The 27,330-nt window shown below is 35.6% G+C and overlaps 1 protein-coding gene across 1 annotated transcript in view; it reads right to left on the bottom strand.

Annotated features, from left to right (window-relative positions):
• Nucleotides 1–27,330, bottom strand: part of THSD7A (thrombospondin type 1 domain containing 7A) — a 256,577-nt gene that overhangs the window by 147,660 nt on the left and 81,587 nt on the right. The window lies entirely within an intron of this gene.

Raw genomic sequence — 27,330 nt, forward strand, 5'->3', positions numbered from 1 at the left:
ACCCCCCTGCCATGAGCAGGGCAGGGCTTTCACCCATCAGATCAGGCTGTCCAGGGCCCCATCCAACCTTGAATGCCTCCAGGGATGTGGAACCTCTGGGCAGTCTGTGCCTCACCATCCTCTGAATAAAGAATTTCCTCCTACCACCTAATCTGAATTTTATTTTAAAAACATCCCCCCCTTGTCCTATTATTATCGTCAGACTACATAAAAAGACAGCTTCCATCCTGTTTATGACCCCTTTTAAGCACTAGAAGGCTGCAAACAAGGTCTCCCCAGCTACTTCTATCCTTCTTCACAAGAGATGTACTTCAACTCTTTGATCATGTTCATGGCCCTCCTCTGAACTCACTCCAACAGCTCTACAACATTTTTCTGCTGGGGGCCCCAGGTCTGGACTCAGTACTCCAGATGGGACCTCATGAGAACACAGTAGAGGGGAGCAATGACCTCCCTTACCCTGCTGACCATTCTTCTTTTGATGCAATCCAGGATACAATCGGCCTTCTGGGCTGCAAGTACAGAGTACTGGATCATGTCAAGCACTTTGTTCACCAGAACCTTTAAGTTCTTTTCTGCAGGTCTGCTCTTAAGGAGTTTTTCTCCCAGTTCATACTGTCTGTGATTACCCTGACCCATGTGCAGCACCTTGCACTTGGCCTTGTTAAGTCTTATTAGTTTCATCTGGGCCCACTTTTAAAGTTTGTCGAGGTCCCTCTGGATGACGTCCCTCCCACCTGTGATACCAACTCTTCAGAGCCTACAGAACTCCTCCTAGACCTGAGCCTATGGTCTTCTGTAAACAATTCCTTTAGTTTGCCAGAATATTCATTTTGATTTCTCTGTAGAGAAATCAGAACAAGTGGGGTCTCAGTGAAAATTATGTCACCTGAATGAACAAACTACAGTATTTAAGAAATACATTATATTGCTTCCACTGATTCATGCCAGGCTTTTACACATTTAATGTCTTCCTAACATCAATCCAGAAGTCAAAAGTTCCCTGTGTAACCAATTATTTACTTCTAATCTTTAACAGAAAGAGTGATCAGTAAGACAGCTCCAACCCCATAAATTCACAAAGAAATCCCATTTTGTTGTAAGATGTAAATAAAACCAGAAATTTAAAAACAACAGACACCCCATGCATTCAAACAGTTTGGGCTGAATGTTCAAAATCCACCACAGAGCATCTCAAATTACACAGCAATTTAGCTGCATCTCACTGCCACGAAAGCTCACAAACCTCTAATGCTAGCTCACGAGACTGTCAATAACAAGCAGATAGCTGTAAGTAAGGAAGACTGGGCATTGGGGTTTTTTTTTGTTTTTTGTTTTTTTTTTTTTGTTTTTAATTTGAAACATATACATTCACACAGTGAGCTTCCAGATGTAACCTGATATGTAATTTTATTACTTCAGGCCAATGTAACATCTTTCCATGCTTCTGCACACATACACTGTATGGGAACTCCAATGCACAGGCTTTGTGCTTTTCATCCGTATCATAGCCTTCGGTTAATGGATTACTTATTTCTTTGGTTCTACTTTAGTTGTCTGGACAGGCTATTACCTTTGCAGGGGACAAAATTCTGTTGCAGAACACGAATCACATCAAATAGGACTTACTGAAAAAAAATGAGTTGTTAATAGAGTCCCAAGTGGGTTATGTAATATATATATTTAGGTATCTGGATTTCCTTTTCAAATTCTTATATCTGCACACCTCATAGTGTCTGACTAGCTTGTAGAACCCAGTACTTCCTTCAGCTATGAGATAATTATGTTTGGTTCACCATTATGAGGCGTTCAGATTTAAAAAAAAAAAAAAAAAAAAAAAAAAAGTATAGATAGATATATCAGTACCAGAGGCCCAAACACCCCAAGGATCTTCGCAACTTTCAGCTCATCAGCACTTTTACTTCAGCACAGTTCACTGTCTTTGATCTCTGTTTGAAAAGACTTGCCTTGTGCTGAGATTCTTTCTTTGAAAAGAAATAGGCATTTGGAAAGCAGGAACTTACACAATATTAATTCATAACATTCAAAGAGAAATACCAAAATTCCCTTATTCTTTTAAAATAAATTATTTTCTTTTTTTTAAAAAAAAAATCTGTACGACAGCAAATCTTAAATTCCTGACCTTCACCTCAACTAAGAGCATTTCAAGTGCAGCTGTCATCATCAATGATTATGTTAAACATGGATACTCAATAGCACGAGACTTCCGATGCAGGAGAAAGTGTGCCAACAAGGGATCATGAAATCATTAGGCAGATCATCCTAGGGACTCTCAAGTCCCAGAATGACCCAGCAACTACTATCATTGACTATTCTTGGGGCACATACATCCTTCCAGTTTTCTGCCGCACAGAAATCCTAATTTACTTTCTGTAGTCAAAATTATTGCTCGCTCTTGCTTAGAGAGTTCTCAGTCCTAATATTAATTAAACAGTTAGATTGAAAATTCAGGGTAATCATGTGGATATATGCATCACTGATAAATCAGTGTTTCGTTGCTATTTTAATACTTTTTGTCAGTTTTCTTATTCTATATCGAGAACAGCAGGCTTGACATTGCTAGTTATCAAGTTCATGAGGATGGCTTGTAATTTGGGATCTCATTCTATGTGCACATATAGTTCTTAAAGGAGACATTAAATAATTTCCTTGTTGCCCTCTGCAATTTGATAGAGTATGGAGTAAAGAAACCTACTTTAAAAAACAACAACAACAACAACAAAAATAACCACCACACTTGACAGTAAACAAAGATCTTGCCCAAACGTCATCACTGGGCTTCCTAGGTTCTCAATTGACATTCGTTGTTTCTTGGGTAGAGAAGAAAACGTGAATGCAGCTTGATAAGGACAAACAACAGCCAGAATCATAATTGCTTATTAGAGAATTAAGCTGTTTACATATAGCTCATATATATTCAGTAGATTCAGACTGCCTCATTGCACAATTTCCACCACAAAACGGACATCCGTTTGATGAGAAAGGAATTGTTGTATGTGCATGTAGTTCCAACACCAAAGATTTATGTATGAAACACAAACCAAGTACCAAGTGTACCTCTTAATAATAGCTTCACTCTTGAAACTCCAGTTATGAAATAGATTGTTGACTTAGCCATGATGCAAATTGGATTTGTTCTTAGTTAACGTTCCATGACAGAGGTTAAAATGAAAACAGCTAACAGTTAAATTATTAGAAACATCAGAAAAAGAAAGAAAAAGATTAAACACTTTATGGATCACAGTTATATAATTTCTTCCCTCCTACAACCCACCTGCTAGTAAACCTTCCACACTGCTGCTAAAGAGATTCATCTCAAATTTGGAGTTCTTTCTCCTCACATACTCCTACAAAAATTCTGATCCAAGGTCAATTATAGGTGTTATTCAGTATTGAGCCAAGGTCCAATTTGTACTACAATATATCATTCTTTTTCAGTCTCAAAAAAAGTCAGTGCTGTTATTTGATTAGCTGAATATATTCCAATCTGAAACTACATCTGGCTTTGATATTCTGACAAGATTTCTGTCCCATTGAGCTCTAAACAATACATATCTCAATGCCAAAAGGAAAGGTAGTTTAAGGTGGTTCTGCCATCTAAAGGAAAACAGAACTAGAAATATAGCATGTACATGTGATTAAAACTACCAGAATAGCTTGACATATAAAAAGAAACATCAGGGCTTTCAGACTGTCAACATTAAAAAAAACAAAAGCTAAGACCCTAAGCAGGCATATATTTGTGACACGTACTGAAACACATTTCAGTAAAATTCAGGCAAATTTGTTTGAGTAAATTTCATATATACAGCCCTACTAAAATTTAGTTGTGGAACCATTGGCAGAATACGTTGGGGAAGAGGCTTAGAGGCTTTCTGTAGGGTACAGCAGAGGGCACAAAAATAGCTACCTTGAAAATTGGATGATCAAAAAACATATACTTGTCTTCCAAATGGATTTGTTTATTTTTCCTTGCTTTTCATCCTCTGGGATTGCGAGAGAAAGGAAATTTATCTAGTGTGACACTTAGACCTAAACAATAAAACACATAATTCAGCTTTTCCAGTAGCAGGATCAAAATAAGTTTATTTAATACATTGGTAAATAGCAACTGCTAATTAGCTCAACATCAAACAGTAGATTTGGCACATCATGTTAATCCATCAATTGTTTGAAAATCAGGTGCCTGTTCCAAAGACCCTCCCGTACAGCTTTAACTCCCACTGGAGTATACTTGACAACTTTTCCAGTTTGCCAGAAGAATGAGGAGGAAACTTGGGATTTTTAATCCCGTTATGGACAATATAGTGGTGTCATATGCTCTTGGACATGTGGTGCATAACAATTCATCTAAGTTATACCCTAAAAGACTTGGTAACGTTCATATGCCCACAGCATTTTTCAAGAATCTGATCCATAAATCCTCTAATGATTTCCTAAAGTCCTACCAGAGTAGTAGGCATAGCAGAAGAAAGCCAAGACAAGACACTATAGCACCGTAACTACCACTGTGCATTCTTCAGCAAGGATAGATGCAGAAACTTCACAACTGCAAACCAAGCACGTCCTAGTTTTTAAATCACTAACTGAAAACTTAATTTTCCAGAAGTGAGCCAGAGTGAGCCCATAATCAAAGAAGAAACACAGACTGAATAATAGCAAGCTTTGCTGCTGACAACGTAAAATAAAATCATTACTCTCATTTTTGTTGGTATCATTAGATGATATCACGCTGTGGTTATGCAGGATTGTACTGCATGCATACATACAAGCTTACCAAGATAAGTACACAAGAAGTTTCTGTACATGAAAATTTTAAGTCTAAAATGTTGAGGGTTTGTTTTTTTTTTTAACTTGAAAAAGTACAGGTTTTGACTATAAATATTATCAATAATGACAAGGAGAAGAGTACATGAGTTATTTTCTCCAGTGAGCTGAAAACAGCAATAGTTAAATACACATATTATGCTTTTGTGAAATATTGGTGGAATCATTACAGGATTTTATAACAGTGGCCTGAAATTTCAAGTCAGCTGCAGCCTTTTATTTTTTTCCTTCTCAGTAATAAAACATAGGCAAGCTACCAATTTAAAAAACAGCGAATACTTAATGCCATGCATGTGATAGCTGCACAGCATGCAATGCCATGAATGGAATGGGAATGATGACTCTGTAACTGATACAAGATGATACGACACATCCTCTTCCTAAAAAATAAGAATTATTTTTGCATATATCATGACACTGATTTCTAAGTGAAAACCTACCCGCATATTTGTTATTAGACGAGTTTATACTGCCCTGTGTTTTTCACCTTACCTACAACAACCTTCTTTATACACTTCCCCTATATATAACAACAAACATCCTTGTCTTTTATTGACATTATGGTGCAAAATACTGTGTGTTGGTTGTTTTTTTTTTTTATGTTGAGAGGTTGGAAAGTGAAATGGAGGTCACCCAGTTCCCTGAGGTCAGCCAGCACTAATAATGACAGCCTCTGGAGAGCACCAGCAGTGTCCCATTTCTCTGAAGGTCAACCAACTGCTGCAATCATTCAGCGAAGGACTAATAAGACAATTCACAAGTTCCTTTCTCTTCAGTGGTATAGGGCACAGAGCAATGCTGTTCCATTAGCTTAAAATTCTTGTAAACAAATTCCCCCCTTAAAAGAATAGAGAAACAAAAACGATAACTACAGTATCATAAACACTATGGATACTGAGAGATTCTTAGAGAACAGTTTTGCTAACTACCCAACTTAGGGATTCAGTCAGCTACATAGCTTTCTTATTAACTTGGTAAATACTTTATCATCAGCAGTAAAAATAGATATTTTTTTTTTAAATCCAAGTAGACTCTTGAATAAAGTCAACACAATGAAGACATGAAACAACAATGTTGCAAAATCATAATTTTTGCTATATTTTCTCAGCAGTATCTGTGTGATTGACTTTAAAAATGAAATAAAGAAAACAATCAGCTTATGGCTGCAAGAAGCCTGAATGGTACTAGGCACACATGTCACAAACTACAGATTTGCCACTACAGAAAAAATCTGCAAAGCTTCATCATCACAGGACCCAGATCAAATACCAGACTCCCTGAGTGCACTGTTGGGTAGTGCTCTGGAACAGTAAGTATTCTGTGGTTTATATACCACCTCTGGTAGACACTCCCCGGGAGCATTCTGCACAAAAGAATAACTGCCAAAATTCTTCAAACTGATCATCTCTTTACCTTTTCCCAGCCTGTAGTTAAACAAGTCGCTTAATTTTTCATGCTTGAAAGCTGCTGAACAGTTCTCTACCCCATGTTTTTTGACTTTTTCTTCAGTAGGGACTAGCTACACTATCCATTCATGACGTTCTTGGACAGTGTCTCTGGGATGACTACATCAAAGAGGTGCTATTCCTACAAGGATTCTCTTTGAAGTCTCTCTTACATGCTTCATTATAAAATACAAGTAACCAAATCAAATCTGTGCACTTGAGCCCTGAAAACAACATGTAACAGTAAAATTAGAAACCAAAGAATTAGGTTAATTCAGTTGTCAGAACTGTACACACAGACCTGCCCTACCCATGGTTAGTGTCCCTATGCTGGGCACATGTACATAGTCCAACCACTTTTAACACACAACCCTCCACCCACACCTCCACTGCAGCTGCATTGTGGCCAGCCTCTCTGCCTTACAGAGCTCCCCTGCACCAATTTCTCTCTCCTAAGTCCCAGCACAGAACAAAGGTGTTACTTTGCAAACTCCTCCATTCTCTCATTCAACTCGAACCACTCCCATTTAAGTCTCCCAATACTCACAGTGACCAGATATAAAGTGTATTTCTGAAGCATCCATGTGTGTGGGAAAGCGATTCACAAAGAGATTGGGCAAAGAGTAGGCTGAACTTTGGGTATCAGAAAATCTAAGTCATTGAGGTTTTGGTTTTTTTTTTGCATTGAGTTAATGCAATCCATGTCAAAACAAAAGGAAAAGATTTAAACCCAGTTTTCTGCATAAATTTTGTCTTTATCAATAGTTAACCAAAACCACACATACACCAAAAAAAAAACCATCAGAAATATTACGATCAATATGTCTCTCTATCCTTAACTAATTTAGGAAAATTCAAGCAAAAACAGTTACCACTGTGCCCAAATATCATTTTGTTCATGATAATTTACTTTTGTTTTATGATTTAGTATTTTTAGCCCAAGCACTGCTGAAGGTGAAGCTGGACAACTAAAAATAAAGAATATTACATATTACATGAACTACTGTAGTTGTACTTTAGTTGTACAGACTCACATACCAGCATGGAATATCATGATGTTGCACAAAAATAATAAGCCACAAAGGCACAGAATACCCCAAAGGTAGCCTAAAGCAATGCAAATGAAAGCCAGAGTAAGCATATACTTAAAGTTGTAGGAGCTGCAATCAACATTCACAACTTTATGATGCCTTTTATGACACTGGCATACAATCCAGAACATCACATTAGGCATAAGTAGCATTATCTAAAAATAAAACACTGCTATTATCTTATGATCACTTCAATTTTGAGCCAGTTGCATCATTTTCTTGCTTTCTTTGAAAGTATTTGGCTTCTTATTTCACCAATTACTTGAAGCCTGTGGAAAGACTTTTGAGCATCTCTGCCAAAAGGCACTGACTTTGCAGTTCTGCTCTGAAGAAATGCAATGCGCTGTGGAGTGATTTGTTTCAGACTATTTTCTCTATGAGACTGCAATCTTGCAAGAAAGACTTTGTCTTTACCTTTTCCTTTTATTCTTTTTTTTTTTTTTTCCCTCCTTCTCCTGTGTTACAACAGAAAGAAATTCACACTTTTTTTTTTTTTTTTTCCTTTGAAACTCTTAGTGGAAAGCATTTATTTAAAAATCAGCAAGGAACTTCATATGTATCTCAGTGCTAAGATGTGTCTAAGATCTTAAGGTAAAGGTGCTGGATTCTTGCTTTAATTTTTGAGGCATCTCATTTGCAATTTTCTGTAAGATGAAGCATAAAAACAGTAGTTTCAGTGTTTTTGAAGATAAAACTGCTAACAGAGACTACAAGAGGTGTATTTTTAAAGATTTGAAAAGATCAAACTGTTAAAAGTAAACAGAAATAACTTCAAATAATAATAAAAAGGTAAGAATTTCCTGTTCTACATTAGCGTTACTATTTGCACCATTCTACATTATCTCCACACATTCAGAAAGCACAAATCCTATCAGAGAGCATACATGCCAAAAGGGGACAACACAATATTATCTACAGATTGAGTTCCTGTTAGTTGCTCACTCAACATGTTATGAAAATGTCTCTTCAATGGTGTGCATCCACATTATGATAGCTAATTTTGACCCTCCCATGACAGTTCTCTCTGAGGCAAGTTAATGGGCCAGATACTTTGCTGCTTACACTTGGCATATTATGACTTTCTAAAGAGATATACACCACCTGCATCTGAACTGCATTAATTGCCAAATTTAAAACTCAAATTATTATTTGACAATTTTTATTTGGAGGAGGAGAAAAAAAATATTTCAGGTTTGTTTCATGTGTTTTGAATGTGGGGATGGGAGGAGATGGAATATGACAGCTCCTTCTCCAGACACCAATAATTACTGATCACTTGAATTTTTTTTTTTCCTCTAGAAATTACACTAAACCACAAAGCCTCCTTTTAGAGTAGTACTTCTTTAAAGTAAAACTAAGAGTGTTTACTTCTTAGAGAAGAAAGCTTAAAGAAATTCTCATCTGTATATTATTAAAAGCGGACAATATAACTATGGAAAAGAATACAATAAAATTACAGTGCTGAGGTACTATTACACCATAATTTTAGCTAAAAACTTGTTTCTCATCTCTCTGTCATTAGCAATTTCTTACATTGGAAAATTCTAAGACATCAAGTAAAATGAAAGATCACCAAGGCAAGAGAGGTAAACAATTTTTACTCCTTGAAACAGTTACTAGAGGAAATGCTTAGTACTTAACAAAAATTAAATTTCAGGATTTTCAGTATTCTAAATTCCATGATACCTGGAAAGCTTAAGGAACAGTCCCTGCTTAAGAATTACTTATCAACTTCATCAATAATTTGTTAATAAACTTTGTTTTATGAAAACTTGACATGCAGTTTTGTAAATATACTCTTGTTTCACTATACCTGGAACTGAAATAATATTTACTCTCAAGATAAACATTTCATGGTTGGTTCTCAGTCTAAATTATCTCTGCTTATCAAAACCACATAATTGTGAATCAAACATCAAGCTGCAATTGTAAACAAGTTTATCCAAAATTAAAGGTTCATTACTCACATAATAGAAAACACACTGAAGTATTTCATAATGACACACAATTTCCCTGTTGACTACTTTTGATCTTTAATCTATGTTGGCTTCAGGTCAGCTGGCAAACAGATACCATGCACTGATTTCTGTGTATATGTTAATGATGATCTAAATTATCCTAAAATTGAATTAATTATGAAGATATACATAAAGCAGGCTTCATAGGATTTTCCTAGTACTGGCTATGAACAAAATCTCAGGCACAAGAGAAAACAATTCCTGATACCACAAGGGTTTCCTAAAATTGATCCTGATACTGTTTAAACTTGCAAAGCCTAACTGTCTGTTGTCAAGCTGATACACTTGCTTGTTTTTTTTAAAACAGACGACTCTGAGATAGGAAATCAGCATAGGAAATTTGAGCCCTGAAAATACTAAGGCCCTTCTTTTTCATATGATGTAACTGTATTAGGCAATATCACATGCTCAAAAATATTTATTCAGGCAGCATGACACAAGCTTGAACAATTGCTTAAGTTCTCAATGTGTTGTGTTTTTGTTGTTGTTGTTGTTGTTTTTCCTCTCCATTCCAGCATCACTTGCTGGGTTAACTAAAAGATATCCAATGTAAGAAGTGACACTTTCCTGCCAATTAGCAGAACAAAGTCTGCATAAGAACATATAAAAAGAGTTTGGTAGTGCAAAAATTTACTTTCTCCTACAGTCATGAAGAGTTTACAGAACCACTGATCAACAACAAGTGAAGCATGTGGTCCATGCTAAGATTCCGTAAATTCATATGGACCAAATTCTAACCCCTCTATAAAGCCTTCCCTGAACAAAATATTGCCACACTTCACATTGAGAAAGACCAGTAGGCAGCGTCTGATTTTACTATCACTTCTGCAGCATTCAAGATGATAAACTGGAATAGCTGAACATTGGGAAGAACAAACTGCAAAGCATATATATTGCTCTATATGAACAGACGACTCCATGTTTAAAAAAAAAAAAAAAAACTGGTCTAATAATTGGACGTAAGTTAGTTGCCTACAGATTTAATAGAAATTTACCCATCCAACCTCAAAAGATTTCTTAAATGGTCATCTCCACTATTTATTACAGAAGCTGAATTTTCTGTACCTAAAGTAGAAAACAGACAAAAAAAGAATATCACTGAACATCAATAATTCTAATTTAAATCTTGGTTTCACCTCCAGCTATCTTTTCACCTTTTATATTAAGGCACACAATCACGCCTATATGTATCATGTCTTTTAGGTATTCTAATTTCCATATGCAAACACTCTGGGCTTATTTACATATTTGTTAAGAGAGAGGTTAATAACTCTGTTTTGATTTGAATGCAATCTTAGTACAAAAGCTTTATTATACTGATCCAGTTTCATATGCTGAAATAAGTACTATGATAAAAATAAATGGAACTTTAGAATTTTGTCCTGTTCTAATTTACACATGCACACAAAATCTTTGAATCTATTATTATAAATATTATTACACCAATAATGGATTGCAACTATCATTGCTTATAATCTAGCAAACTCTATTCTACTCCTACATACCTTACCTTGCTCATTCATTTTCATGGACTTGAAAAGAAAACTGAATTTTGCAGCTGTCACTCAATTTAAATGAAATTAATAGATTATTTTCCAAAAGAAAAGAGAATGCTCACATAAAAAGCATTTTTTTAAAAGAAAAAAAATGAGTTAAATGACATTGAAAAAGAATAATAAAAGAAGAAATAAAGCATAAAAATATTATCTTCTCTTTCAAAGTATACAACAATTACAATAACATTCAAATTCAGTTAAAGTCCTGAATACTGGATGTTGCTGCTAAATATTGTAGATTTAACTGACTAAATTGAAAGATGTTCAATTACTAAAACAAGATTTATACTGTATATGTAAAATATTTTCTAATCTATATATGTTCTGTATTTACTGTCTTTAAAATCTGTTCACTTAAGTACACAACAGCTAAAGGTAGTTAGGAGAAAAACATGGGTTGATTGTGGGATGATTAGTGAAGGATCTGATATACTTCAACACTCTCTTTTTGCCCCTTTACAAGGCCATAACAGCAGGGCTTGGATAGAGAAGCAAGAACCAGCAGTGAGAATAACAAGCCAGAAACTACTTAGAGAAACTAGACACACTGAAACACATGGAGAAAATAGGGTTCACCCATGAGCATCAAAAACTGACTGGATGCAACACTGACACCACTGTCTATGATCCACAATACTGGAGGACAGTAGGAAAAATGCTGATTCTAGGAGTGGACCCAGAAATTAGGCTCATTCCAGTGCAGTCACAGGAAAAGTCATGAAGCCTTCTTCAACATTGCTCACAAACACATGAAGGACAGCAAGGCAGTAGCAAGAACATCCAAAATAGATTCATAACAGGAAGGTTCCTACGACAAAATGTCCAGCTATAAGCATAAGGGGAAAGCAGTGCAATATAACTTGACTTCAGGAAGGCTTTTCTTCCTGACTTTCACTCTGCTCTCGTTAATGGGATGAGTACTGAATAAACAGACTCCTAGATGGTGTGAAAACAGTAGACTGCAGGGCTCAAAAACTGGTAAACTGTAATCTGACTTGTAACTGGTGCTCAGCAACAAGCACAGTATGCCAGGAATTAGCACAGTGGCTCACACTGCAGTTGAAGACAACACTGTTAGGAAGGGTGCTCAACACACTGAACAGCATTTTCAACCCTACAAGCACATTAAGATACTTGAGGCTCACTCTGTTCTGTCTTTTTCTAATTCACCTGAGCCTCTTCAGGTGAATAATGACATTCAGTACCTGGAGAGTACTTCTTGCTAAAAAGCATTTAATACCAATGAAATGTGATTTGCATTCATGCATGGAAAATAGTTCTGGTAGTCTTTACTGCATTATCCTATACTACAAAAATAAGAAGATTACATTCTCTACCTAAAATCAACAATTCAGAACCGCTTTGCAATTTCCATTAAGAGTATTCAGCCAGTAAATGCTGCTTCCCAGAGCTATCCTTGATTTGTATATACTCCCAGGTCAACTAAAAGTATATACATCCCTAATGAATGAATTGTTGCATTAAAGACTGGCCTTTTTCCCATGTTACTTGCAATGATCTGCAACTGATGAATTCTGAAGAAGGCAGGTAAAATCAAGTTTGGAACAGAAACTTTTGTGCTTAGCAGCTCACATTCTGAGTTCCACATAGGAAAAGGATCAAAAGAAGTTCAGACACCTTGGTGGCATCCTTTTGCAATAATAAATGAAGCGATACAGCAAAGACAAATGATCCAGGCAAATGCACTGAAGAAGGAAGTAACATGTTCCTCAGTAAGCAGAGCTATGGTGCAGAGCAAACATCTACCTTTTTAATCTTCTACATCATAGGCATGCAAGGAACAGCTCCGAACTTGGAGAAGTCTATAGCAAAGACAGAATTACTCATTCCAGTCCTACACGCAGTACTTCTGCTTAGTAAAAATGGAATTGAGGTTTCTAAATCAGCAAATAATGTTAACAGCAGAATTTTTTTTGGTTTTAGAGAACTAGTCCTGGCATGGTCTCATGGACCACATACCAGTTAAGAGTAGGAACCGCATCAAGTGCACTCCTAAAGAGCAACATCCAGTTTAATTTCATTCAAAGGAAATCAGTTTATGTAACTGAATTTCCAGTTATGAGTTTTTCAACTCACAATCCAGTGCAAAAGCACACTCCTCTCCCAAATTAAAGCACTAATGTAGACGTACCTTGGCCATCCTCTAGCATTGTATCTGCTTATTGTACTGGTCTTGAGAAATAAAAGCCTCTCAAACTGGCAACCTCAAAATAAAAAAAAGTTATGGAAACTTTATCAGAGGACAATGGTAACATCCAGAATGCCTATAAAATATCTCAGAATGATTGAATTTGGCTTACATTTTTATCTGTCTTCTACACATTTCTAAGCCCTTGCCTGGACATCATCACAGATGTAGCTTTTTTCTGAAATTTAAAAAAAGCATTTGAAAATCTAAACTGTTTCCTTTAGAAATGGTAGAAAAACTAAAACTAAAGATTCTAAAGGTTTAAGATTTTTTAAAATATCCTATGCTTTAAAAAAATCATATTTTATTTTTCTCTCCAATGAATGATGAGGGTCAGTTCATGAATTTCATTAACTAAGATGTCAACAACAATTAATTCTCTTTACAGTAGCACAGTTTGATCTTTCCACTTCTTCTCTTGCCCACCCACAGTTATGTATTACAATCCCATGTCTGAAACTTGAAGCACCAAGACCAACCAAATCAAGTCAAATCTTAAATCTGGCAATAGAAGGCTCCCTTCGCTCTAGGCAGATTTCCTATCTAGCAGAAAATATACATCATTTCCTGATTAAAAAAATCAAAACAGTAACAACAAAAAACACACCACAACACTACTGTTTTATTTGCACTTCAAGAGACTGCCAAGAAAGATGAAGTTTGTTATAAGTACCCCTGCTGTTGTTTCAGTGAGTGATTTATCACTTTCAGAACTAAGTAGGAGGAGGTCAGGCTGCAAAAAGGAAACAACTCATTCAAGGTAGCATTTCTCCTTCCACAGTCAGCTGCTGCTGCAAAAAATTTTACTTACTTAATGACTGCCTATAATAACAATACGATCCTGTTCATTCATGCTCACAACAGGAGGTACTGCTCAGAAAATATTCTTGAGAGATTACAACATTCTATAATGACTGATCACTATTCTTCAGACAAATGTCCAACTCAACTTAGTAAGTATCTTCCATGTCTTCTACAATCTGTACATTATTATAGAATTTCATAACTTACAATACAGAAGATGACTTAAAATGCTAGGATAGCTGTGCTTTTTTTTAGTAGTCCTGCTCTGATAATTACGAAGATTTTCCAATACGTTTAGGGACTGATGAAGACAATACTCAGAAATCAGAGATATTTATATCTGTATAAAGCAATTCAAAGATGAAATGTTGGAGGTTTAAAAAGCAATGCTGAAATGGAAATAGTCTATCATAGAGTGTAATACATGTGCCATCATATTCCTATTTAAAAAAAGCTTACATTCTTCTCTTACATCCCTTTTATCTAACCTATGTTGAAAAACAGTGATTTATTGCTCAATCATGTAGAAGTATTGAGTTCTTTTAATCTGTTGCAGTTTGGACATAAACAGGCATAATTTTCAGAGCAACTTATGACTTTTTTGTAGGAAACAAACTTATGTAATACGCAATGCAAAAAAGAAATGCATGCAATGGGGAAGATGCTTGAAGACTTAACACAAACGTTCGATATGCCTAAAAACATGCAGGAAGAGACATATAAAAACAGGTTAAACAAACCATTACACCAATCACATTTCAATTTATTTGCTATGTAAAAGTGCTTACTGGAAAGCAGTCACACCACAAGTACAGACAGGCAATAGTTGGCGTACTTAGTGATTAAAAAGGCACAGTTTTTGCCACTTCTCAGAATGGACACAAGCTTACAATCAAGTAATCCAGACAGCCTGCACCAGTGTTAAGTTACTGTAAATAAATGTTTTTTGATGCTCAGAGAGAACCTCCTGTATTTCACAGCACTGGGTCCAAGTTGAAAAGGAGCCTGGCACCACCCTCTCTTCTCCTTTCTCTCAGATATTTACATATATACACTGATAAGATTCCCTCCCAGGCTTCCTCTTCTCCAGGCTGAACAGCTCCAGCTCTCTCAGCCTCTCTCACAGGAAAGGTGCTCCAAGACCTTTAATCACCAGAGTGATCCTTCACTGGACTCCCTTCAAAATGTCCATTTCTCTCTTGTACTGGGGAGCCCAGAACTGGACCCCACGCTCCAGATAAGGGATGCTGAAGAGAGAGGAAGGATCAATTCCATAAGCCTTCTACCAGCACTCTTTCTATGCAGCTCAGCCTACAATAGCCTTCAGTTCCACAACGGATATGTTGAATGTGAGTGTTCATCTTGCTGTCCAACAGGACCCTTAGGTCCCTTACCGTTCCCTACTCTGGTGTATCAGCCACCTTCCCATTCATTTTTGCATCATCTGCAAACATGATGAGTGCTCACTCTGTTAGCACTTCATCATTCAGATTACTAACGATGATATTAAATGCTATTGGACCTAGCATTTACCAGGAAACACCACTAGTCAATGGCCAACAGTTAAGTGCCTCAAGTTCTAATCAAGATAGTCATTTTCAGATCCTTTTTCACAGTATCTGAGTTACAACACAGAACAACATAGATACCATTTTGTGTCAGGGAATTGGTTCTGTATTACATGATGTCACAAAGAGAAACATTGTCTCTTAACTGAAAAACAATAAGGCATATCTTACAGAAATCATTTCTAGCCTACAGCCAGTGAATACAAACCAGTACCCTACATGAGGAGAGCTTAAAAAAAAAAAAAAATTGCCTCACCATCATGCCCACATCAAAAGAACAAACATCCGAATGGAGAATTCATCCCCCTTTTTTGTAGCTATCAGAGCAAAGCAACTGTAGCAGCCTGAGGGGTCAACAGACAGCATATTAAATTTTTCATTATACTTTTGCTTTTTATTTTTTTATATTTTTTTTATATATATATATTTTTTTATCCTCCTCGTTCCCTCTCTGCTCTTCCCCCATCCCATCTCCAGTATCCCGTTGTACTTTTATCCAGCTTTTCTATTTCAGCAGTTAAATGTTTTACTTCACCCCCTTCTGACCTTTCCTCTTTACACATCTGTAGCTGAACCCTCCAAAGGTTTTCATAAATTAAAAAATTACTGGCTTCACATTACATTCAAATTTTTAGATACGAGGTCTGACTCATAAAACTGAATAGATCTGTAATAAGATATGTATGTATGTAAAAACTACTAGGAGAAAAAATATACAACAAAACAGCACAGCATTACATAATACATTTAGTGTCAAGAAGTGTTCTACAGGTTGCTCAGAACTTCAAGTCAAATGTCTCCTTAGCTCTTTTTCACAGTTCTGCATTTCATTACCATGCACAGCTTAGACAATATTTTTTCTCACATTCTGTTCACTGCTGTGTATTTGTGGAAATGTAGGATGCCAAAATCCAGTGTTTATATTCACTGAATAACATCAAGTCCTACCTTAAAAACAGGAGGGAAAATGTAACCTGTACAAACACTGCAAGTGCTTAACAAAGCAGCCCACTTGCCAACTGTAGTTATTAATACCTTCACCACCAGTGAAACTGTAGAATTAAGATATTTGTGCCTGGGGCTTGTAATTACCCTCCTCTTGCTGATAAAAGTCTTGTAAGCAGTTACTTACTTTATCTCGATTAATCCTTTGATTTCCATTGGCATGTCTTAGAGATGGAAGCAACAATTACAGCACAAAGGAAGTTTTTCTCCAAGAGGAGTTGCAGTTCACTTATCATGTCAAAGCAAGCAATATGCTTTGACAGGGCTCTCAGTCTTTTTCACGGATTGCTAAGCATGCACTATAACTTGTGCTATGCCTTGGATGCAAGTAGTTTCTTGATGCAACCTACAAATCTGGTGGTGGTACACAAACAATTCTCTAAAGGTTCAGAGAGGGAGGGCAAGGGATGCCCTGGCCAGTCCAGACATTAGTAGGATTTCCTCTGAATAATGTCTTCACCAAAAAGGGACAAAGGAAACATAGTCCACAGTACCAAGCCCAGTCAACAGCCAGCATCTGCCTCAAGGCAAAAGTCTTGACTTTGGTTTGCAGCATCTCAAGTCAGGGGCTAGGGAGGGACACTAAGAGGACATACGAAGAAATATTAGATACAAACTGGTAATTTAGGGTAAGTCCTTTATTCCAGCTCTAAGATGGAGTGGATAGATGATAAAAGAGAACTGCAAAAAAAATTGATAGTCAGTGTAGAAGCGTGACCAATACATGCAAAGGCAAGTTTTCCCTCAGTGTTTTCCACCTTGGATAATCACACTTATATGAGTATTTTTGTTGTTGTTTTTACTCTAATCAACATTTTAGTCTTTGAAGCTTCAACTTCTTTTAGGAAAAGGGGGAATGGTTTTAGAACCAGGGCTGATAACTTTTTAATCACCAGAGTGATTAAAAAAAAAGAGTGGTTTTAAACTAAGACAGGAGAGGTTTAGGTTAGACATTAGGATGAAGTTTTTCACACAGAGGGCAATGATGCACAGGTTGCTCAAGAAGGCTGTGGATGTCCCATCCCTGGAGGCATTCAAGGCTGGCTGACTGTGGCTCAGGGGAGCCTGGTCTAGTGGTTGGAGACCTTGCACATAGCAGGAGGGTTGAAACTAGATAATCATGATGGTCTTTTTCAACCCAGGCGATTCTATGAACTTCTCCAAGATTAGTCAAAACATGACAACAGAACAAGTTTCCAAGAAATGCATGCTATGAGAAACACAAGCTCTAAAGAAGCAGAGAGCAACAAAAAAAGAGCAGAAACATGACAAACCCATTTGCTTGTGCAATTCAGGAGCTTCTCTTTCTCAGCATATGATCATGAAAATTGAGATGGACCCAAATACTGATTTGAAAGTTGACATGCAAATATGTAGCCAAGCTCAAAAATCATACATTAGTTTTTGACTAAGAATTCACTTCAGGTTATGAGTTCTTTAACCTGGGATACTTAATTTTAATATGACAGAAAACTGAATCTACTGCTGTTGCTTGAGGGTAGGCATAAGGGCTATCCATATTTAAAACAGTTACGACAACAATTATAAGAGATGTTTAGAAATAAGATCTGTCATTTCTAAACTAGCATTCATTAATTTTACAGCATACCTTCATTCACATATATTTGCCCCCTGTACTACTTATTAGTTGACTAATCCATTACCAGCTTCCCAGACTGCATGTAATAACATTCATTAATTCCAGCAATTACAAAGGATAGGGATTCTACAGTGGCTGGATACAAACTAGTATCTTAAGAGTTTTACAGCTCTATTCCACATCACTCATTTCCAGATGCTTCATATTTACTACTTTGTTTCAATCTTATTAATCAGAAATAAGAATGAGAGAATGGCAACTATGGCAGCACACTAAAAATAATTCCATAAGCCTTTTGTCACAGGGCATTAATACTATCCTGTAAAGGACCTTGGCTTGATTCCTAGCCCTAACAGAAGGAAAAAAAAAAAAAAAAAAAATGGTGATTCACATTTGCCTTTCAACACCAAGCTGATGGCAAACAGAATAATGAACGCCTGAAGAGGAGAACGAAGCATCAGCACCATATAACCTTGAGAGTGAAGACTTGAGAGTAAACCTTCAGCACTATGATAAGAGGGACAAAGAAGAGATAGAGAGAACAAAAGCAAGGTCAAGAAGCAGGCCAACACAAGCATGTATCAGAAAGATCATACTAACTCTAAAATAATGTGATCTTATAAACATAAGATCTTAGAACTAGAAGATGAAGTCTCCTAAGCAACATATCCATGTATTCCAGAACAATTAAGGAAAATTATATATACACAGCAATTGAGGACATACAGCGTGAAATAAAACCATTCTAATTTAGGTGTTGGTACTATAGCCAGTATCATTAATATCTCAGTAAGACTGTGAAAAATTAGGAATATACAGGGAAGAAAATCAAGAGTCAGAATTATGTATTGGAACCAAAAATGTTCATGCATGAACATCTCAGAATATTTTGGTTTCTTTCTCCATTATTTTTAACCCATAAAATTTTGGTTTTGGAAGAAAACTTCACATTACTGTTGGTTGAACATTTGGCTTATGTTCAAGTAAGAGTGCACTAAAATAATAATTTCTCCATAATTTTTATGTGATCTTTAAAGCCTTACCAGAAATATTACTTATAAATGCAACAAATGAAAAATGAAAAACACATCAGAGACCAGTGGTTGAATGGGAAGAAGGACAAGTAAAAGATCTTTTGGAAGAACTGCTATTTACAACAAAGATGAAAATGTGTAGAAAATTGAACATGTAACAGCAGAGCTTTTTATTTAAACACTATCATATGTCATTTAATCATCACATTTAACACTTTACAAAATGATCTCAAATGGTTGTGGAACTATTCTTAATTTAGACATAGATATTTAAGGACAAGATTTATATATGCATTGATACTAAATGTAATAAAAATCTGTTTTCAAAGCAAAAGATGTTGCACTGATGCACAGACATTAGGGTATCTCAGCTGGAAACAGTAGAAGTTGGAAGAGACAATCTTTAAAGTTCTGGTCTACTGTAGTAAAAAGAAATCAGATAAGCAGCTTCATATGAAGTATGTAAATACTTCTGCATTATTGTTCAAAACATTGGGAAAATACGGCTTGATGTTTAAACGAATAGAGAGAATGAAAATAAAATAATTAGAAATTAAATTGAAAACAAACTAGAAGCACTGCTTTGAATTAACTACTTTCACCTACAGTATGCTTTTGTTTACCCATGGAACTTTTTTTTTTTTTTTTTTGAGGTTGAACTTTTTGCACAGTTTGGGGGACCTGTTGGGAGAAACAGCTGCTTCAGTCTCCTTTTCCTTTTGTCCCTTCACTCTTAGGTGATTACGTAAGCAGACATTTAAAGGCTTAATCAGTAAGACTGCTTCAAGATTTCCTGCCCACGTTCAAAACAGAGATATGTACATGCATGATAGAGTGAACTATTTTCCATTTTGAATTAAGCATGAGCAAAAACAACAATAAAAAAAAACCTTACAACACATGAACAAGACACCCCAGAATTCAGAACAATTCATTAACTTAGAGTTTGAATCCATTTGATGCTATTTCTGACATTTTAATTGTTAATTACTATCTCCCGCAATGGGATCCTTATCAGCGCAGTTTTCTGCAACCAAACATCCCAGCTCACACATCTCCAGTGGTGGCAATTCATTATGCAAAATGCTGCCTCATGCTTGATCATTCCTGATGATGAGCTGCATTCCAGTGTCAGCAAGGACTTGGGGTGGGAAAGCAGCTACCGCTCACGTACAGCCCATAGTTTCAGCAGTGATACAGGAGCAATCCTAAATCGTCAGATTTGCAGAGCAGCTTGCTCTAGCCCCGCACCCTCCAGGCCCAAGCAATCATGGTATTTATGACTGGATTGGTCTCTGACCCAGATACAGTACTGATTATTGCAGCTTTCATTTGGCAGCAGTAATTCTGACCTACTGCACTAATAATTTTGCTGTTGGGAACTAATTAACAACCAGAGTCTACACTTCTGCTTTAACCTACCTGTTAACAAGTTTGTAATGAAATTTCAATCAAGCTTTACTGTGCACTCATTAAACATAGATACATGTGTGTATATACATGCACTGAAATTATGAGTTCAGTCATACATAATTAAAGAACATATTATAATAAATAAAATGTGCTACAGTGTGTCTTATAATGTATTTATCTTATGATTGACCAAGATAAGATAAAAAAAATTGAAGTGATTACATTTCTAACTTCATACTATTTCATACAGGTCAAATAAGACAATTCAAATGAGGTTGAATGTCACATCTATGTGAGCACAGCCCTTGTGCAACACTTGTGTCAATACTACGAGAAATGCAAACCTAATTTTTTCTGAATATACGAGAAAATGAATAAAGATTTATTACATTACCTCAATGATATGAAATAATACAATATACCTTGTTAGTCTCTTAATAGTGAAACTTCCAAAGGATCTAAATAGCTTAGATGCCTAGAGTGGAAAGTTGTCAGTGTACCTTTTCAGTATACCGGGTTTCTTACACAACTCTGAAATAATGTTTCCACCCATTTAGATTTCAGTCTTAATGTGCCTACCCACAAGAAGTCATACAGCCGTGATTAGTATTTAGAGCAAAATCTAAAAAAGAAAAACAAAAAAGGAGAAAAAAAAGTATAATTATGATAAATAGACAATACATTCTAGAATGTACAACTTTCTAAGTTAATAATTCCTGTACATCCCGTATGTGCACAACTTCAGCAATATATCAATGATATTAGGTCAGCAGTGAAAGCAGAAGAAAATCACTGTTAACCATACACCTGATAAAACAAGATTCCATGCTAAGATTCAGAATAATCAAACAGAAAATAATCTTAATAGATTAAATCAATACTGGTTGAAGAAAAACATGCAGATTGATTGCTCTTCATTTCCCTTTGATTGTTTCTAAGTCAGCATAGCAGTAGTAGTAATGACACATGAATGTGTGAGGTTCTGCAACAGTAGAAGAGCTTCAAAAATAACCTGTATAAATTCACCAATAGACCACATTTTATCTGATCAATATAAACCAATCTTCCCTGAAGACAAACATCTGTCTCTCTATATTCCATGAAATAGTAGTTACATATGTACTAAATGTCCAGCATATCTTTATGATACAACTAAACAATTGCACATATCAGTGAAGACTGAAACTTTTACTTTGTTTGGTACAGTGCCTACAAACTGGCACTCTGGGCACTTAAAACAGTCTTGAACTCCACTGGTTTGCCTACACCAGACTCATCAATATCCCAGTTGGATACTTAGTTACACCGTGCACTTCTACCTCTGAAAAAGAACACTAGATTTACACTGCCTTAAATTATGCTCTTTGACCTTTTCTGATTACCAGTGTCCACTCAACCTTCTCAAGATGAATGGTGGGTATCTTCATCCAAGACAGTTCATTCAGCAATCACAATATTTCCTATAAGTTAGATAAATTGAACGGTCACTTAACAGGGAGAAAGGCTAACATCAATTGCAGCAAAGGTCATTCATTTCAGTTATCACATACTGTATTAAATTGTCACCCAATCTGAACAGCAATTTCATCAATAACCCATCCAACTAGAATGACTGTGAATGTTAAAAACCATCCACACACTCTCTGATGGACACAGCAGTCAAGGAACTCCTGTGGCTCTGTAAAGCAACAATAGCAAGGGCCAGCAAGTAAGGAAACACTGGTTCTCATGCATCAGCATGGGTGAGAAAGAAAGAAAAAGATAGATTCAAAAACTCATGGTGTACAGTATAGCCTCCAACTGTACTGTAAACACTGATCTGCACTACAAATGAAGAGTAAAAATTCTTTCCATGAACCCCAGAGCTCTTACAAAAGGGCACGTGTCAAGTCATAGGAAATGTGATATCCTGAGAAAACAATACCAGCAGAAAGATCTTGATTCTGAACTATCTCCCCCACTAAAATGTTGTGATTTAACACCAGCATCAGCTCAGCACCTTGCAGCCACTCATCCACTTTCCCCAAATGGGATGAGGGGAAGAACTGGAACAAAAGCATGAGAACTTGTAGGTTCTAAAGCCAGCATACTATGTAAAGTAAAAGCTGCGTGCACAAAGCAAAGCAGAGAATTCATGTGCATGAATTGTCTTGGGAAAACAAATGCCATCATTCCCAAAGTTCCCCCCTTTCTCTTTCTTTATCCCAGCTTTTATTGTCCAGCACGACACCACATGATATGAATGTCCCTTTTTTTTTTTTTTTTTTTTTTTTTTTTTAAAGTCTGAGTCATCTGTCCTGGCTCTGTCCATTCCCAGCACCTTGTGCACACTGAGCTCCTCACTGGCAGGACAACATGAACAGCTGAACAGTCCACAATTTTGTGTAAGCACTGCTCATCAGCAACCGAGACATCAGTGTATTAGCATCACTGCCATCATCAAAAATCAAAATCATGGCATCATGAGAGCTTCTATGAAGAAAGTTAACTATCCCAGCCAAAATTGTGACAGTTACTCAGCTTGAAATTTTGCTGTGTCATAATATTTTGGGTACTTTCACAGAAATATGGGAATACCCTATTCTTCTTAGTCCTCCAAAGTCACTGGTCAGTTCTGCTGGCTCTGCTTTTACTAGAGAGTATGATGCATGGAAAGCAATAGAACATCAAATGAATACGATTACTATCCTCCATCTGCCACAGAAAAATACACCATAATTATTTTGACTCCATAAAGAGAGCTTTTTTGTAGTTTATTTTGAAATACAAATAATTACTTCTACATGCGCTACTTTGCAAAATAAAAGCAAGATCTATGCTTTACAAAAAAAGTCACAACACACTGTGCTTTTATTTAGCATACAAGCTTGCAAACAGGTCACGGAAATTACAAATTAAAAAAAAAAAAAATCACACTTAGATCCCTCTCATGTTTTCAAGTAAATCATAACCTAATTTTCAGACAATCCACTCTGCCAGCAAATCTGAAAGCAAATGCCTGAGCATTTATAGACAAAATCTATATAGTCTACTCAGAGTAACATCTGGTGTTACATCCAATCAGGAAAGACATGCAATACCGTATGGCTTTTTTTTTTTTTTATACAGTTCAAAACATTGAATATCCAGAATACCATACTTAAGGAGGTAGAAGAAGAGAGATGAAATCCATCCCTCGCTAATAATTGGTCTAAATTATTTATTCCTAGCATAACCTCTCACCAGTAGTATTATGGTATAGCAATCCTATCTGATAGTCACGTTTAAGTAAAGCAAAATGATTTAGCATTGTTAAGTCCTTGTTTAGAGAAGATGGGCCAAAAGGACAGAAATAAAAGCTTATACTTCAGGTAAACTCAGTATTTTACATATTATTTTAGTAGTATTTTACAGATTATGTTTTTCAAAACCCCTGAAACACTATTTTATTTTAATTCACTACAATGATGTTATTTCTGCACAATAGGAATGAATCACAAATTTAAAGTTGCACTTCCAAGCACAGAGAGTCAGCCAGAATTCTGATGAAAATAGTAGTTAGAAGATTTGAAAAAAAGATAGATTACACCAAAACTTACAAACTTTGACAACAGAACTCTTTATTTCTTTCCAAAACTCTCAGAACTAATGATGATGGAATTGAGACCCATGCACAGCAGCATTAAAAAGGAAACATGGGGAAAAAAATACAGGCTTGATCAGCAATACAGTTTGGGGTTTTTTTTTTTTTTTTTTTTTTTTTTTTTTTTTTTTTTTACAGTGAAGCAGTTTTTATCAATTACTTAATAAAATTTTTCACAATAAAGCACAAAATGCAAGCAGATTTCTAAAATCTGCAGTAAGAAAGATTACTCTACCATTTAAAAGCAGAAGCTAGTAGTGTTTGACAGAGCTATTTAGAGAGATTGTTATTTTACCTCTGGATTCTGAGATGCAGTTATAACAACCCGTCACCAAATCAGCTGAATAAATGACAGAGTACTCTGACACAAAGAGAGCACTGTATGAAAACAACATTCTGATAAAGTAGCATTAGTAGTACTGTGAGTTTCACTTAAAACCAAGCCAAAGACTTCTTCAATAAAGATATTATACTGACAACCTTAACACATGTACTTCTCCAACAACAACCAATAGCCAAAGTCTTCTGCAGTTAACAACTTGGTATACATGAATAAAGGATATTCTAAGTATCTGTAACATTGTCAAAAATATTTCAAGACTGTATTTTTATGCACTTTAAAATTCTCATGAAGATGATTACAAGCAACAAAGAAACTACACGATATCTAAGTTGAAAAGCCATATAAAAAAATTACCATATTTAATACAGTAAGAAATTTTTTTAAATGTATAATTTATTTTCTTGTTCTTAGGTGCTAAGCTTTCCTTTTGTAAGATTTGTAAGTAATTATTTGAGTATCCCTTAAATGCTGCACAAGACTATGACAATGCCAGTTGCACTTCACATCAGTTTTTACTGTGCCAGAGTGTTCTATCTTGCAACTGCAAAAAACAGAGCAGAATCCATCTGTCCCAGTGTTATTCCATGGCTAAGAATGAAATGGATAAATTCCAAACTTTCAGCTAGAATTTAGTGATTAAAGATTGAGTCTGGAGCCATCTGCTAAATTACAATAATCTGTTAGATGTCAGAAATCCTGACAGTGAGAAATGGACAAAGATCTTCCAGCAATGAAAATTCTATTAAATAATTCTAAAGCATCATAATGACATGACTATTTCCGAGATACTTTTATTTAATCACCAAAAACGTATTAAGATTATTCTAAAACGAAAGTACCAGGCTGCACTGTTAAAGTGCATTTTTACAAATATGTCAGTACTAAATCAACTTTAATACTTTGTAAACTAAGAATCTCTTAGTTGCACTGGCCTAAGTAGAAATACTGCGTATATGTCCAAGAGGGTCATCTAGTATCTTGTAAACAACATACAAAATATTTTACTGAATGGCAGTGAAAGTGGAATGTTCACCACAGAGTTTGTGCTATTCACTACAATGCTTTGTGGTAAAAACATTGCTTAACTTTTCTCATTGTACTGAAAAACTAGACAGGGGCATTTACAGAACAAACTTAAAATTGAACGAAAGACAAATTATTTAAAAAATTATTCACAAGAAGTCATTGTACATGCATGGTCTTTAAAATGGCTTTTTTGCTGGTAGGAACAATTTCTTTATCTTTGCCAAGGCAAAAGATTGATGCAGCATTATCAATGCAGATAAAAGAAGCAGCTTGGAATCTATTAAATTGCCTTTGTCCTTGAGTGGCTACAATGAATTAAATTTTAGTTTGAAAGCTTTTCCATTAAAGAGGTTTTAAAACAATAACTTCTTGTTTTGAAACTTTTCTCGAGACCGGTTATTTCTAAACACACATGACATTCTCTTCTTCAAAAATGAAACAGCAATAAAAAGCACTCTCTAGATATAAAATCACAATCACATGCACAGCACGTGCACAAAAATCAGGCAGGCCAAAGGATTTCAAAATGGCAGGTGTTATAACTGAAGAAAGTCAGTTTATCTCAATTTATTTTGCAAAACTGAGGAGCAAACTCCTTTTTGCCTGTATTGTGAAGAAACTTAAAAGTATTTTTTTCCACCTCAGAGGTGGTAGGAACCACATGAGTACACAATATTTTCACTACTTCTTCTCTATAGATGACAATGGCCCTGAGAGATGGAAAAAGGAAACAGAAGTAGGTTAGGCACTTAAAACTGTACAACTCCTATATAAAATCATGAACCATCAGCCAAAGTATGGTAACTATTGGAACTAACAACAAGTCTATGTGAAAAACTCCCTGATGGCGCGATAAAATAATTAACAAATAAAATAGCCTGCAATCCAAATATCAAAATACCTAAACTAATTCAGAATGTGTTTCTGTACATTTACCAGGCCTACCTACTAAAATTATATAGTCATTACTGTACAAAATAAGCTCTAGCAGACATTTATATTGTTCAAGGATAAAGGAGTAATCTTTTCCATAAACTCTCCCAAAACAAGAGGATGCAATGTGCCATTAAGCTACATTTCATCATCTCCTCTTAATTTAGGGGATTAGCTGCTATTCCTCAACCGAAGCAAAAAGGCTAATATAGCTATTACATGAAATTCTCCTGAAAATGAAATAAAATCAAGGCACTAATTTTAAACATTTTTCCTTTTTTGAAGTAGTTTTTGGTATAGCAGTTAAATCAGACAACGGCCACAGTACTGGTCATTTTCTTAGAATATGTACTGTATAAATGGAAGCATCTAAGACAAAGAAAAGAAAATGAAAGATCATGAGCTATCAGAAAGATGTTCTACACTCTTACAAATAAAGGTAATGCCAATAACACAAGGAGGAATAAAACTTTAAGGAGTAATAAAACTTAAAGGAGTTTTCCATGATGGGAAAAGCTGCATCATTGTATATTAAACCTTATCTATATTAAACTTTAAACGATACACCAAGTTCTCAGCATATTGAGATTGGCACAAAGATTAATAAAGTGATACTACAAAATACGTGCTGAAGGAAAAAGAAATAAGACAAAACGTCAAAATTTTTGCATAAAATATGAATTAGAATGGGAAAAAAACAATCAGATACCTTTCAAAGTAAGTATTTCTCCCTTTCCACTCAGTTAATAGTAAACTCCATATATATATATATATATTTAAAATAAATTTTATTTAAAATAAAATTTTATTTTCTC

This window comes from Lagopus muta, chromosome 7 (assembly GCF_023343835.1).
Source record: "Lagopus muta isolate bLagMut1 chromosome 7, bLagMut1 primary, whole genome shotgun sequence".
NCBI lineage: Eukaryota > Metazoa > Chordata > Aves > Galliformes > Phasianidae > Lagopus > Lagopus muta.